The 16,544-nt window shown below is 48.3% G+C and overlaps 1 protein-coding gene and 1 long non-coding RNA gene across 11 annotated transcripts in view; one reads left to right on the forward strand and one right to left on the reverse strand.

The window, feature by feature from the left end:
• Positions 1-1,897, reverse strand: part of Rfx1 (regulatory factor X1) — a 30,708-nt gene extending 28,811 nt beyond the window's left edge. For 3 of the 5 annotated variants that reach the window (XM_039097530.2, XM_006255229.5, XM_006255231.5), the window contains exon 1: positions 1,714-1,850. The gene's annotated coding sequence lies outside the window, so the exon portion shown is untranslated. Of the gene's footprint in view, positions 1-1,713 lie in introns of all 5 variants that reach the window. The other 2 variants (NM_001105944.1, XM_017601192.3) reach the window with 2 other exon arrangements.
• On the forward strand, positions 1,408-10,533 carry LOC102555451 (uncharacterized). 6 transcript variants are annotated; one of them, XR_010060179.1, is made up of 3 exons: positions 1,408-1,755; positions 8,569-8,668; positions 9,373-10,533. It is a non-coding gene; the product is annotated as an uncharacterized LOC102555451 (long non-coding RNA). The 6 variants fall into 6 exon arrangements; XR_005496877.2 differs by lacking the exon at positions 1,408-1,755 and adding an exon at positions 2,449-2,587; XR_005496878.2 differs by lacking the exon at positions 1,408-1,755 and adding an exon at positions 2,534-2,670.
• The last annotated feature ends 6,011 nt before the right edge of the window (positions 10,534-16,544 follow it).

Here is a 16,544-nt window from a genome sequence, read left to right on the forward strand (position 1 = left end):
AAGCAGTCAGAGAATCAATACCATCACTTTCTGCTCAAAGTCAGCCTTCTCTGATAGGAGTTGAAGACTTTCTTTTTAAAAAAAGCAACCGGGGGGGGGGGGGGGTTGGGGATTTAGCTCAGTGGTAGAGCACTTGCCTAGCAAGCGCAAGGCCCTGGGTTCGGTCCCCAGCTCCGAAAGAAAAAAAAAAAGCAACCGGGGTTGGGGATTTAGCTCAGTGGTAGAGCGCTTGCCTAGCAAACACAAGGCCCTGGGTTCGGTCCCCAGCTCCGAAAAAAAGAAAAAGAAAAAAAAAAAAGAAAAAATAAATAAATAAAAACAACCTAGCTAACTCCAGCCAGCATCTTCCTCAAAGTTAAACCTCACCGCCTTGAATTTGAAGACCCTTTGACAGGAGTAGGAAAAGTCCCTACAAATGGAAGTCCTTGCTTTCCTGCTTAATCTCCAATGGAAAAGACGATCCTCTCAAGAGGTTGCACTGTACAACAGTATTGCCCAGGCAGCCAATAAGAACAGCCATGGCTGACCGAGTTCTGCAACACGCCACACACACACACACACACACACACACACACACACACACACACACACACGCACGCGCACGCGCACACAGTTGCAAAGGTCCCGCACTAACAAATGCCTCTCCTTGCCTCTGAAGCTATACCCGCTCCTACCACGTGGGCCTGGTACCACCTTATGACATGTGACCCTCTTGATACTGGTCTGACTGACTTGTAGCAGGCCAAGAGATATGGCTTAAGGAATCTAAGTTCCATTCGCTTGATGTTTCCACAGGTGGAGACCTTAATGGCTACGCAGAAACGTCTAATCTCCAGGAACAAGTGCTCCGACACCACCCTACTGCTGAGACACCACCCTACTGCTGAGACAGCACCCTAGAGAACAATTTCGGATCCTCTAAATTTGTGGCCTAAGATCACGACACTCCAGGAGGAGATTCAACTTCTACAACTAAATTCCCCAAACTAAAAGCAAGTCTGATCAAAACTTGGCCATCTCTTCGCATCCTCCGGGGTTTAAGAGTAGGGGTCACTACTCTTAACAACACTAACAAGTTATCAAATCTCATTGAGAAACAGTAGACGGGTGTGGTGTAAGATTCAAGAATGAGCCCTAGGGAAATTCTCAGAAAAAACTAAGAGTTAACTGTATTGAAGGAGATGGCGACAATTCTTCCCATTTTATAGAAAGAAAAACAAAGGTCCGAAATGGAACAGTCGCACGTCCAATTCTAAATCTCAGGCAGGTATGCGCCCCAAGCTACTGTTGCTCATCCGGAACACCCGGACAGTCCCAGTGTCGCCGGCCGCACCCGACTCCCAGGGCGGAGGGACGCTAGACCCCGCCCACCCCTGTCACGCCCCGCCTCCGCGCGCTGTCATTGGTCTAGCCTCCACAGACCCGCCTCCCTACACCTCCCCACACATAAAAGCGCCCCCCACCCCAGCCGCCCGACCTCCACTCGCCCGCCGCCTGCGAGCACCCGCCCCTCGCGGGGGCCGGGCTGCGGGTCCGGGGGCGGGTGGTGTCGCCCCGGCCGAACCTCGGCCCCCTCCCCCACAGTCCCGACAGTCGCCGCCGCCATTTTGACCGCCCGCCCCTTCCCTCAGGACTGTACTCAAGCGACAGGCGCTGCGCGGGCCCGGCCGCCCGCCCCAGCACGCCCAGCTTGCCGGGCGCTGCCCCGGTTACCTCGGCTTCTCCGCACTTGTGTCCGCGGAAGGCTTTAAGGAGGTGCGTGGGCGCTGTGCAGAGGGGACCGAGCACGCCGGGGTCCCCAGGCCGGGCCGGGGGCGTGGGGGTGGGGGGCGGCCGCAGTTGTTGTTGTTGACTGGCGTTGCTGGGTTGCTTGGTCGCCACGACTACCGTGGCTATGGCGCCTCCGTTTCCCTCACCGGGGCAACTGTTGCTACCCACCCTACTACGTCACGCGCCAGGGCGGACCTTCGAGGCGGCGATTGGACGGTGCCGGATGCTTCCGGCATGCTATTGGCTACCGTCCACGCTTTTCAGCACCCTCTCGACTTCTCCGAGCTCCGATTCCTCAGTTCGGACGTCCGTCAGAGAAAGCTAAACCCTAGATGGCAAGCGAAGCCCGTCACTCGCGCGAGGAAGCAGCCCTGAGAATTATAAGGGGGTGGGATGCCGCTCTAAAATCGGCTCTCTGGTTGGACTAACGAGATATCAATCTCGTCCAAAAGTTTGTCGCGCTCTCTTGCACAGGTCCATGGTGCGTCGGGAGTTGTAGTTCGCTCCTACGTACCGCTGAAAACCTCAAGACTTCCTCCTTGCTGGGCCACTCTCTGGCCTCTGGAGCTCATATCCCCCAAGGAACGTTGCGACTCTGTGCTGCCCTTCTGTGACGTCAGCGGCGGAGTCCAGTCTCGGAGTTCGATGACTTCACAGGCGCGTTCTCTCGGTTCTAGAGGGTGGAGAGGAATCGGCTGCTACGATGCTAGTCGGATCCCTGGAAAGGTCACTGCCTGGCCGCGCCGCTATCTCGGCCACTCAGGCAGTGAAAAGGTCTCTGGCAGGCGGACATTTAATGAGAGGACGATAAGCAAAGGTCAGCGGCATTCTATTCCCAGAGCTCCCTGCCGTTCCGGGCCTCAGTTTCTCCAAGAGATAGGTCAGCTGCCGCTGGAGAAGGTGAAACAGAAATAGCCCCAACGGGAGTGAATGCTTCCAGCTCAGAAATTAATCATCAAGATAATATTCTAAAGCAGGATTTTAAAATATCAATTAATGAGAAAAAGTAGACCCGCGGTGAACCAAATGTCAAACGTTAAATGAAATCATTCCTGCTGGCACCTAGGTTAGGGCAAAGTGAATCTTGCAAGCTCAGGGTTGACATTTGTGCTCAAATATTTTTGTTTATTGAGTCGGGATTCTTTTCTAAATGAGATTCTAACTGCTTTTTCCACAGGGGAATATGAATAACTGTGAGAGAGATGATGAATGTGTTAATTAGTTCCTTTATAGTAACCATTTTTTCTATACCAATTGTTTAATAGCCTATTGTCTACTTCAAAAAATGTACAAAAATGTCCAAGTTGGGTAGACACAACTACTTTGCAGACTGAGGCAGATGGATTGCTTTGAGCTGAGCTGTACTGCAAGATCCAGCTCAAAACAATGGGTTTTGTGTTTTTGTGTTTTTTGTTTTGTTTTGGTTTTGGTATTTTGAGACAGGGTCTTAGAGTCAGGGCTGGCTCCAAACCATCTCTGAGGTTGAGGATGACCACCTCTTAGTGCTGAGATTACAGGGGCGCACCACCACATCTTAAGTTTTGCTACCCCATGCCTATGGAGTTGGGGATGGAGAAAGGCTCAAAACTTGGGGCCTTTATTCCAGCTCTGCTATGTTTTATGGACAAAGTGGCTCCACCCTCTGAGCCTATTTCTCATACTTTTCCTATGCAAGGTCCTGGATTATACATGTAGAAGCAGACAAGTGTCTACCTCTGTCTCATCTATAATATCAGAACATCAATAAGCAGAGTCATGTGTGACACAGACCCTGTAGTTGCTCTAGCAGTGGAGGAGGAGAGAGAAGGGAGAGAGAAGATTCTGTGACCATTATTCTCTGAAAAGAACCCCTCAAAATGAGGAGGTGTGGAATATGCACCACAAAACATAGTAGAAGGAGGGCCTGGGCCACTCTACAGTCCAAGGCAAGAAAATGGAACATTTGAGGCCAACCTACTACGCAACTTCACGAGACCTGTTAACATAAAAGTAAGAAGAGGGGGCGGGGGAGATAATCTCAAACAGTTAAGAGCACCAGCTTCTCTCCCAGAACCCACAAGGCAGTTTGGGCTCACAACCACCTGTAACTTCAGTTTCAGGGAATCTGACACCCTTTCTGGCCTCTGAGGGCACCTGACACGAACATGTTGCACAGACATACATGCAGGCAAAATACCAACACACTTAAAAACTGTAATTGTTCTTAACATGTTTTTTAAAATTAAAAAAAGAGGTGAGAACATATGTAGCTCACCAATAGAGCACCAGCCTCAAGTCCACCATGCAGAGTCTAGCTGTGGCTTGGCTGTCCCACAGTCTCAGATCACCACACTGAGAGGCTGAGCATGGAGAAGGCACAATTGGGGCCATGAGTTCCACCTCCATACCACAAAACAAGATGAGACAGGGAATTGCAGAGACAAAAGAGGATGCCCACATCTGGCAGATGCACCTGGTTACCAGGCAATTCTACAGAAACACAACATCCCAGGCAAGTAAAGCATCCTCCCTGGTGACAGATAAGCACATGGTGGCTCCAAGGAATAAGGTTACCCCATCTGCACCTGGAGATGCAGCATCCAACTGCGAGTGCCCTGGTCAGGCCTTCTCATGTCCCAAGAGTGAGTTTCAGGAGAAGGAAGCACAGCTACTCGTCTCCCTAGAAGCAGCAGCTGTTCCCAATCCTGAGGACCCCACAGGGACTGAAAGCCACCCAGGCCAGAGGGCACAGGAGCGAGCACACCCCCGCTGGCAGAGGAGCTTCACTCGTCCCCACTGCTGCTTCTGTCAAGACCAGAGTTTCTAGACTAGAGGAAAAATCCTCCTGGTGAAAAGGGACCTAGAAGACTTGGTTGTACTTCCTACCATTTCCTGACTCCCAGAGGACCCTGAACTCTGAAATAGACAGAACCAAAGCCAGAAAGAATTTCTTCAACAGAAAAAGGAAGTTCACAGTGACTTTCTGGTGACATACCTGGCCAAAACATGGGCCTGGTTTAAGCCTCTCGCCCACACAGCTGGTGCACCAGTTCACAGGAAGTGGAGGGGTGGAGACACAAATTCAAGAGTGACAAGAAGCCGCTGGGCTGGAGCCACTGAGCTTGACTCAGTGGCAGAGTGCTTGCCTGGCATGCTCAAGGCCTGGGTTTACCTCCAACATGAAAAAAAGGGGAGTGAGGAGAAGTCTTAGTGGGTACACAGCTTGCCTTGTAAATACACGGATCTGAACATGATGCCAGCCCTGGAAAGGTGAAGAAAGGAGGGTTCTTAAGGCTCACCACCAAGTCAGTGAGCTCCATGCCACTGGGAAGCATGTCTGGGGACTGACAGCCAGTGCTGCCCTCCATTTGAACGCACACATACTCCTGCACCTGAAAGTTGTTGGGGAGCAGATTACAACCTTGCATCTTGGAAGAAAGCTTTTTAAAACATAGGATGTTAAAGAGAAGTGAAACAAAAGGCTGTTTTAGTCTCACGTGGTACACACCCTCAGGACTAAGGCAAGGAGCTACAGAGCAGACCACCTGGTATCTTCCTCTGACCTCCTAGACTGTGCTAGCCCTGAACTTTTAGCAGTTGGAAGGCTGAGGTAGAGGCATCAAAAATTCAAGGTTAGCCTGAGCCAATACAGGAAGACTTTGTCAGAAACCTAAAAGATAAATAATAAAGCAACCATCAAGACTCCAAACAAAGGGAAAGCTAGGTTTGGACTCTGGGAGGTGCATGGGTTCTGGCACAGCGGCAGGTGCCAGCGATGTCTGCGGAAAGGCTGAGCTCAGCTGGCACAGAGCTAAGGAAGTGGGTTGGTGCTGCTCACTCTAAGGAACAAAATGAAGCAGCACAGTACAGACCTAAAAGGGTACAGGCAGGATTTAATCACACAATGCTCGACCCGAATTACACCATGCATCTACAAACAGACTTAGAAACCTACAAAGCCATGCACCTGGGCTGGTGCTGGGCACGGTGGGACATTTGCTACCGAGAACAAAGGTCTGGGTTCCAATCCCAGTGCTGGGGAGACCATCTGGGACAGCCTGGAGACCGTCTGGGACCTGAAGCAGTGAGGAGGGGTCTGTGGGTCAGGAAAGATTCCAGCTCGGGGGAGTACAGGTATAATGAGTCAGGAGGATCAGGAGTTCCCTCTCATCCTCAGCTGCATAGCAGGTTCGAGGCTAGCCTGGGCCACAGACCTTGGGTGCTGGGGAAAAGCAGCTTCTGAAGCTATGCTGTGTGGTTTAGTAGGCTTAGCCTATGGCTGATAGAAGCAAGAGAGAGCAGACCCCAGGCTAGCTCAGGGCTGGCTCTAGTTTCCACCCCAACACAACAAAGAAAAATAAAATGAAATCAAGCCGGTTGGAGGCTGTGGCAGCGTGCCTCAAGGCTACGATGGGTTACTGGGTAAGAATCTATCACAAACTGAAAAAATAAAGAATGGAGAGTTCAGTTCTCACATCAGGTGAGTCACAGCTACCCAGAACTCCGGCTTGAGGAAATCTAACATTCTTTCAGTTTCCAAGGGCACCTGCACTCACTCATACAAACTCATGCAGCCACACACCTACACATAACTGAAAATCTAACTGCTCTTCCAGAGGTCCTGAGTTCAATTCCCAGCAATCACATGGTGGCTCACAACCATCTGTAATGGGATCTGATGCCCTCTTCTGGTGTGTGTGAAGACAGTGGCAATTATATGTATATATATATATATATATATATATATATATATATATATATATATATATATATATATATATATATATCCTTTAATTCCAGGACCTAGGAGAAGGAACCAGGCAAAACTTTGTGAGTTCAAGGGCCAGCCAGGGCTACAGAGTGAGATCCTAACTCAAAATGAATATGAATGGAGTTGAGGAAATGGCTCAGCCATTAAGAGCACTTGCTGCTTTTGCAGAGAACTTGGGTTTGGCTCCCAGATCCATGTGGTAACTAACAGCTAACTGTAACTTCCAGGGAACCTGATGTCGTCATCTGGCCGCTTCAGGTCCTACACACACATGATGCACCTACATACAGGCGTACAGGCCAGGGCCAGAGATGTGGCCTCCTCTGTAAAAAGCTAGTTGACAACCAAAAATGCATACAGGTGGAAAAATAAAAACATACATACATAGAAAAATAAACCATGAAGGAAATGACATGCACAAGGCATGTACATACAGTCCCAGAACAATGGAGGCTGGGCAGGAGGATAGTGAGTTCTAGGCCACTTCGGACAGAGCACATCTCTAGAGCAGGACATAAAATGACAGGACGTTTAGAGAAAGAGCAAACTCAAAAGAAATATCCACGATTCATTTCCTCAGCAACTGATAAACCCCCTTAATACGAATAAGAAGAGATGGGGTATCTCTTTAAGAAGAATAAGGGGGTGGTGGCTACAGAGGAGGACCCGGTGATGTGCTGAGCACAGAGCTGTGAGACCTGGCTGTGGCTCAGGGTAGTACAGGCTTTTCAGGGCATTTGGGAGATCATGCTGGCCAACAGCCAACACTTGCCGTGCTCTCTGCCAATAAGGCTATAAGCGGTTTTAATTCATTGTGTGAGTGTGTGTTGATCTAGCCCTGAGAGGGGAGATCTGACAGCGTCCCAGTTGTGAATGCCAGGAACCCCCGGGAAACTCATGCTCACACATGCTTGCGTTGTGTAAAGCGGTGTTGCTTGGGATGGTGTACCATGGTGGCTCCCGTGAAACTTTATGAGTGGAAAATGGATGGACTCATCTCTCCCTGGGACTGTCTTTAACCAAAGTCCTCCATGTAGAAACACTCTACAACCCTGAACAATGGCAAGCAATAAAGGAAGCAAGTAGAGACACATTAGCACAGCTCCGGGAGCTCCCGCTGGTTCTGCGTGGACGCCAGAAATGCATCACACCAGGCTGCCACTCTGCCACCCAACGGTGGCTCTGGACATGATTTTCTTACAGAAATATTTATTCTTTAATTATGTGTGTGTGCGCATGTCTGTGTGACTCTGTGTGTGTGTCTGTGTGTACATCCATTTATCTGTGTGACTGCATGTCTGTGTGTGTCTGTGTAGCTGCATGTCTGCATGTCTGTGTCTGTGTGTGTGTATCTATCTGTCTATGTGATTTCATGTCTGTGTGTGTGTGTGTGTGTGTGAGTGCAAGTCTGTGTGTGTGTGACTGCAAGTCTGTGTGTGTGTGTGTGTGTGTGTGTGTCTGTGAGTATGTGTGTATCCACCTGTCTGTATGGCTGCATGTCTGCATGTCTGTGTCTGTGTGTGTATATCCATCTGTCTATGTGATTTCATGTCTGTGTGTGTGTGTGTGTGTGTGAGTGCAAGTCTGTGTGTGTGTGACTGCAAGTCTGTGTGTGTGTGTGTGTGTGAGTATGTGTGTATCCACCTGTCTGTGTGGCTGCATGTCTGTGTGTGTGTCTGTGTGACTGCATGCCTGTGTGTGTGTCTGTGTGACTGTATGTCTGCATGTCTGTATTTGTGTGTATATCCATCTGTCTGTGTGACTGCAGGTCTCTGTGCACCTATAGGTGTCGGAAACCAGGCTTGAGTATGTTCTCCCTTTCCCTGTTCCTTGAGGCAGGGGTTCTTCCTCCCCATTTGCAGGCTAGCTTCTCAAGATCCCAGGACTCTTCCTGTCTCTACCTTCTATCTTGCCATGAGATTGCTGGGGTTACGATCGCACTGCTGCACCCAGCTTTACAGAGGTCCTGAAGACCCAAATTCAGGTCCTCATGCTTAAATGACAACCACTTTATCCACTCACCCCAGTCCTCCATCTTTTTTGGACAGGGACTCTAACTGGACATGCAGCCACTGGATTGGCTAGACTGACTTTCCTGTGAGCCCCATGAGTTCTGGAGTCTCTGCTTCCTCGGTGCTGGGATCAGAGGTGAGCATCATGTTTTATCATTTTATCCGACTGTGGGTTGAGACTCTGGGCTTCAGGTTTACAAGGCAAGGGCTTTACCAGGCACCTCCACAGCCCTTAGCTTTTTGAATTTGTTTTGGAGTTTTGAGACAAAGTCTCATGAAGCCCAGGCTTGCCTCAAACTCACTGGGTAGCTAAGGATGACCTTGGCCCCCTGATCTTCTCCCATATCCCAAGAGTTGAGGTTACAGGCATTGTAGCCAACTCCCCCTCTGACACTTATTAAGATCCTGTCGCTGGACTGGGGACCCAGCAAGATAACATCACATGATCTCCCTTCAAGGTCCTTATCACATCCACAAAGTGTCTATTCCCAAGTAAGATCTCATCCCTAATCCCAGGCACCAGGACTGGGCATAAGTCTTCCTGGATGCTAGGCCTGGTGCTGAGTGCGCGCATACACACACACACACACACACACACACACACACACACACACACACACGCCCCAAGTCTCCGCTGGCCCCTGAAGCAAACACACATTGCCAGCGTTTTTGTTTCTGTGAACTCAAAGAAGCTGCAATCCAGGCATACAACAACCAGGATTTTATCTCAGCTGGGTGGGTTCAGATTTCAGATTCTGTGTAAGGCACAAAAGAGACTCCTAGATGGGTCAGCCAGTCAGCCAGGCCCCAAGGGACCTACCTGTTCCTATCTGTCAACAGGCTCCTGACCAGACATCAGGATGTGGGAGAGAAAATGGCAGAAGGTTGCACCCCGTGAGCTGCACTGGCAAAGGGGCAGTGAGCAGATTATTCATCAGCCTTTTCCAGATAGTGAGAGAGACACCCATGGGAGCGGCACAGGCCATGAGACCTTGCTGGAGAAAGGACAAAGGTGCACCGCTGACCACAGAGCGTGACAATGATGTGTTCCTCCAAGCCTCTCTGTTATGGAGATGAGAAATCGGGGCACAGAGAGGTTGAGTGACTCCTCTACACTCATACACCAAGAAAGCAGGTGGTGTCAGCAAAGTCCTTGTTACTGTTGTGTGGCTAGCTGGGAACTTACTACGGAACCTAGGCTGATTGGAACTTATGGCAATCCTCCTGTCTCAGCTTCCCGAGTGCTGGAAGTAGGTGGTGACCGCCGTGCGTGTGTTTATTTAGTTTTAGTCTTATTACCATTTCCTTTTGTTTATGTGCATGTGCACACGTGGGTGTGCATGTGCACACGTGGGTGTACTTACGCCCGTGCGTGGCTTCCTTCCTTCATCTTACTCTTTGACAGTGGGATCTCTCCCCGAACCTGGATGGCGTTCACTCAGCTGGCTCCTGAGCCCAGGATTCTGCCAGTTCACCTCTCACCCCTCCCTGCCCCATAGAACCATTGCTAGGGGTCAGGCAACAGACTAAACCTGACTCTTAAGAGGCTTCCGGGATGGAACTCAGGACCTCATGCCTGTACACAAGCACTTCACCAACAGGGTCATCTCCATAGCAACATTGTTCTTAGTTTGTAGATTGAGAGGAAAATGACATAGAACTTTCTCTGTAGTCCTAGATTCCATCTGGCCAGTCGTGATTAGCACTGAGCTATACTCTCAGTCCACACTGACTGCCGTACAGAGTTCCATTCAGGGACTAGGGCATGGCTCATCCAGAGAGTGTCACCTAGCATGGAGGAGGCATGAGTGGGACACTCACCACTGCTTACGTATGGAAAGTCCAGGGAGCTTGCTTAGTGGGTGAGAGGGTGTTGGCTGCCAAGTCTGAAACCCTGAATTTGACCCACTTGGTTAAAGGAGAAAATTGAATTCTACAAGTTGTTCTCTAATCCCCATTTGTACACAAACATAATAAATGAATGTGGTGACAATGACGATGGTGATGATGGTGATGGTGATGATGATGATGGTCACGATGATGATGACAATGATGACAAAAGGTTTTGAGGGTGCATATCTAGGTGAAAGAATGATGGGGCTAGAGAGTTGGCTCAGAGGTTAAGAGCACTGACTGCTCTTCCTGAGGTCCTGAGTTCAAATCTCAGCAACCACATGGTGGCTCACAACCATCTGTAATGGGATCTGATGCCCTCTTCTGGTGTGTCTGAAGAGAGCAATAGTGTATTCATAAACATAAAATAAACAATAAATATTAAAAAAAGAATGATGATCAGGAGTTCAAGGTCAGTCTCAGCTGTATAGTGAATTTGAGGAACACATGAGACCCTGTTATTAACATATATACACATGTGCCTGCATATATGCTGACATATATGCTCTTTGCTGCCAAGCCTGAAGCTTTGAGTTTGATTCCAAGACCCCAACAGTGGAATCCTTCCACGTCTCGAAAGTTCTCTGACCTCACACCCATGCCACAGGACTAACACAAGAACACATTTTTAAAAAACTAATGATTTTTAAAAAAAAATACTAGGCCTAGAGGGATGGTTTGGAGGTTAAGAGCACTAGCTGCTCTTCCAAGGACCCAAATTCGGCCCCCGAGTGGCCGCTCACAACTGTCTGTAACTTCAGTTCCAGGATCCAATACGTCATACAGACAGACATACAGGCAAGATGCCAATGCATGTAAAAATGGGTGATTAAAAAATTTTAAACCGTGGGGTTGGGGATTTAGCTCAGTGGTAGAGCGCTTGCCTAGCAAGCGCAAGGCCCTGGGTTCGGTCCCCAGCTCCGAAAAAAAAGAAAAGGGAAAAAGAAAAAAAAAATTTTAGGGGCTGGAGAGATGGCTTAGCGGTTAAGAGCACCGACTGCTCTTCCAGAGGTCCTGAGTTCAATTCCCAGCAACCACATGGTGGCTCACAACCATCTGTAAAGAGGTCCGATGCCCTCTTCTGGTGTATCTGAAGACAACTATAGTGTACTTATATATAATAAATGAATAAATCTTTAAAAAAAATTTTTTTTAAACCGGAGTTGGGGATTTAGCTCAGTGGTAGAGCGCTTGCCTAGCAAGCCCAAGGCCCTGGGTTCGGTCCCCAGCTCCGAAAAAAAAGAAAAAAGAAAGAGAAAAAAAAAAAAGAAAAAGAAAAAAATTTTTTAAAGATTTATTTATTGGGCTGGAGAGATGGCTCAGCGGTTAAGAGCACCCGACTACTCTTCCCGAGGTCCTGAGTTCAATTCCCAGCAACCACATGGTGGCTCACAACCATCTGTAAAGAGATCCGATGCCCTCTTCTGGTGTATCTGAAGACAGCTACAGTGTTCTTATATATAATAAATGAATAAAATCTTTAAAAAAAAAAGATGTATTTATTTATTATACATAAGTACACTGTAGCTGTCTTCAGAAACACCAGAAAAGTGCATCAGATCTCATTGCAGAAGGTTGTGAGCCACCATGTGGTTGCTGGGATTTGAACTCAGGACCTCAGGAAGAGCAGTCAGTGCTCTTAACCACTGAGCCGCCTCTCCAGCCTGAAAAAAAATTTTTTTTAATATTTTATTCATTTATTATATATAAGTACACTGTAGCTGACTTCAGACACACCAGAAGAGGGCATAGGATCTCTTTACAGATGGTTGTGAGCCACCATGTGGTTGCTGGGAATTGAACTCAGGACCTCTGGAAGAATAGTCGGGTGCTCTTAACCGCTGAGCCATCTCTCCAGCCCCGAAAAAAAAATTTTTTTTTAAACCACTGTTAAACTACAATCCATTGAAGGCCAGTGGCTCACAGACCGGTGTGTGCAGACATGGTGTGACTCTATGTCACTCCCTTTCCAAATGTGTCTGAGGCCCTGGGTTCATCTCTAGGGCTTCAAAACTCTAGAAATCTATTAACAGAAAACAGAAGACTGATGAGAAAGTGAAGGGTCAGCCATCTCTGGAGGAGGGAAGAATGGTGACCAGAGGGACTCGGAGAGAACAGCAACACTCACCCTGTCTCTGGTCTGAGGAACAGTGATGGGCACCCGATTTACACACATTGTCTCCCCAGAGAGGATGGAGGACACTGTTCAGCGGGTTTGCTGCAAAAGCAGGAGGACCTGAGTTCAAATTCCCAGAGCCCACATTAAAAAAAACGAGCGTGGCCCCATTGCTGTGGATGCTTGCTGGCTGTAGGCTTGGCTCCAGGTGTCTCAGGAGAACAAGGTAGAGCATCATAGCGCAGGATATGCCCCACGTCCTCTGACGTCACGTACTACCCCGTCCCCACACCACACATGCATCCATCACGTAGGTGTCACACTCGCCCACAGCACGCACACCTGTGCATTGCACCCATGCTGGCCCCACCCCCACAGCATACACGCGCACTATGAACTTGGACACGTTTTTAAAATGACCACACTTGTGTTCCTGGGCTTCGCTTTTTCACAATGCCTTGCAGCCCAATGTGAAAACGGTTACTGTTCCAAGAAGCTGACAGCTGAAGAGGTGGCTCAGCAGGTAAGAGCGCTGGTTGTTCTTCCAGAGGACTCGGGTTTGATTTCCAGCAACCACGTGACAGGTTTTTTTTTTTTTCTTTTTTTCCCCCGGAGCTGGGGACTGAACCCAGGGCCTTTCGCTTGCTTGGCAAGCGCTCTACCACTGAGCTAAATCCCCAACCCCAACCACATGACAGTTAAAAACTGTCTGGAACTACTGTTTCAGGGGACCTGACACTCTTTTCTGCCCCCTCCCCCTACTGCACTGCATGTACGGACATACCCGCTAATCAAACACTCATGCACATAAAATAAAATGAAATAAAAAGATGGGGCTGAAGAAATGGCTCAGTGGTTAGGGGCAGAAGTTGCTCTTCCAGAGGACTTGGATTAGGTTCTCAGCATGCACATGGGGCCATGACTTCTCTAACTCCTGTTCTGACCTCTTCAGACACCAGTCATACCGGTGGGTACACAGACACACAGACACACTTGCAAAACACTCCCACGCATAAAATAAATCTAAAAGAATTTTTAAGTAAAAGAAATTTAAAAAAAGAAAGAACTTGAGGATATTGAGTTAACATCTCATTGAAAGCTTGAAATCAGCCAGGCGAGGGGTGGGGGTGGTGGGGGTGGCCTTGCACATCTTTATTTCCAGCACTGGAGAGGAGGAGGCAGGTGGGCCCCTGAGTTTGAGGTTAGCCTGGTCTACAGAGTGAGTTCAAGGATTATGTAGAGAAACCCTGCCTGGAAAACAAAACAAACAAGAGAGAAAGAAAGGGAGGGAAGAAGGGAGGGAGGGAGGAAGGGAGGTCAGTTTGAAAGTTGCAGACAGAGGGTTGGGGATTTAGCTCAGTGGTAGAGCGCTTGCCTAGGAAGCGCAAGGCCCTGGGTTCGGTCCGGCTCCGAAAAAAAGAACCAAAAAAAAAAAAAAAAAAAGAAAGAAAGAAAGAAAGAAAGAAAGAAAGAAAGAAAGAAAGAAAGAAAGTTGCTGGCAGGCACTGCAAAGCTGGGAAACTGTTGGCTGAACTCCCCAGCTGGATGCTTGGGTGTTGGGCCTGCAAACTTGTCTGTGTACCATTTGCATGTCTGGAACCTGTAGAGGCCAGAAGAAGGCATCAGATTCCATGAACATGGAGTCACTGACAGTTGTGAGTTGCCATGTGGGTGCTGGGAGCTGAACCTGGGTCCTCTGGAAGAACAGCCAGTATACATAAACTCTGAGCTATCTCTGTCTCTCCAGCCCTAAGGTTGTTCCAGGCCACCCCAGAGAGTCCCCTCTGCAGAGGGGCAAGCGGCAGCACAGTGGTTAGAGCATTTTCTCCTTGTATGGGGACCCAGGTTCTGTTCCCAGCAGCCATGTCAGCAGCACAACCTGTAACTTGAGCTCCAGGAGTTTGATGCCCACTTTTGACCTCTACAAGAACCCACATAAATGTGGTACACACACAGTCACACACACAGTCACACACACAGTCACAAACACACACACATAGTCACAGACACAGACACACACATACAGTCACATACATAGACACAGACACAGACACACACACACAATCACACACAGTCACACACACAGACACAGTCACACACACACATAAATGAAAAATACATAATTCTAAAACAGCAGACAAAATTGGGCTTTTTTTTTTGACCCAATTTATCAGATATAATTGCCCACCCAAACATACAAAGCCCAATACACATCCATCCCTTAAAAACATTCATAACGGGGGTTGGGGATTTAGCTCAGTGGTAGAGCGCTTGCCTAGCAAGCACAAGGCCCTGGGTTCGGTACCCAGCTCTGAAAAAAAGAAAAAAAAAAAAACAAAAAAACCCATTCATTCTGGAGAGATGGCTCAGTGGTTAAACACACTTACTGTTATACTTACTGTTCTTCCAGAGGTCCTGAGTTCAATTCCCAGCAACCACATGGTGGCTCATAGCCATCTGTCATAGGATCGGATGCCCTCTTCTGGTGTGTCTGAAGACAGTAACAGTGTACTCTCATATATAAAATAAATAAATCTTTTAAAAAAAATCATAACAACCTGTAAAGGTACAGTGTAGAATCTTTTTTTTTTCTTTTCTTTTCTTTTTTTTTTCGGAGCTGGGGACCGAACCCAGGGCCTTGCACTTGCTAGGCAAGCGCTCTACCACTGAGCTAAATCCCCAACCACAGTGTGGAATCTTAACATCACCTGCCATATTGTCCTGCCATGGCTTCTCTCCCTCTCCCTCCTATCTCTTCCAAAATTTGGCTTTTAAAGACAGGGTCTCACAATGTAACTCTCTCTGGTCCAGAACTCATTCTATACCCTAGACTGTCCTCAACCCACAGAGACCTGCCTGCCTCTGCTCCCGAGTGCTGGGATTAAAGGCGCGTGCCATCATGCCTAGCAAGAGTAATATTTTTAAAGCCTGTGACCTCAGCAGATAGATAAGGAGTCTGAGACTAGCCAGGGCTACACAGTCACTGACTGAGCCGTTACTGGGGCACAATCCTCTTTGTTGTTATTTTTGTTTATTTTTTTTTTAGCAATAAGGATTGAACCCAGGACAAATGCTCTATCACTTTGTTTATTAAAAGTATATTTATTGGGCTGGAGAGATGGCTCAGCAGTTAAGAGCACCCGACTGCTCTTCCAGAGGTCATGAGTTCAATTCCCAGCAACCACATGGTGGCTCACAACCATCTGTAAAGAGATCTGATGCCCTCTTCTGGTGTATCTGAAGACAGCTACAGTGTACTTATATATAATAAATAAATAAATCTTTAAAAAAATATATTTATTTATTACTTGAATATGTGTGTGCCTGCTTGAGTTTGTGTATCACGTGCATGTGGTGCCTGTGGAGACCAGAAGGGGACATCATCAGGTGCTCTGAAACTGGAGTTACAGGTGGCTGTGACTCCCCCACCCCCAATGTGGACGCTGAGAACCAAATATCCTTTCTCTTGAAAAGGCAGCAAGCGCTGAGTCATCTTGCCAGCCTCCCACTCTGGTTTGTCAGACGTGGTTTCATTATGTCGCCCAGATTGGTCTCACTTCTACACTCCCACAATCCTTTTGCCTTCATGAGTACAGGGAATACAAGTGGCCGCCCGGGACCCAAGGAAAAGGTCAAGGGTCACAACTGTCCTACAGGACAATGAAAATGTTTCCTTAAGAAGATGTAACACGGGCTGGGGATTTAGCTCAGTGGTAGAGCGCTTACCTAGGAAGCGCAAGGCCCTGGGTTTGGTCCCCAGCTCCGGAAAAAAAAAAAAGAAGATGTAACACACACACACACACACACACACACACACACACACACACACATTCACTCACACAGAGACTGAACCACCAAAGAGCAAACATGGGACTGACTTAGGCCCTCTGCACGTGTTACAGTTGTATATGCGGGACTCCTACAGTGGGAGCAGGGGTGTCTCTGACTATTTTGCCTGCTTTTGAGACCCTTTCTTCCTACTGGGCTGCCTCTTCCAGCCTCA

Source organism: Rattus norvegicus, chromosome 19 (assembly GCF_036323735.1).
Source record: "Rattus norvegicus strain BN/NHsdMcwi chromosome 19, GRCr8, whole genome shotgun sequence".
NCBI lineage: Eukaryota > Metazoa > Chordata > Mammalia > Rodentia > Muridae > Rattus > Rattus norvegicus.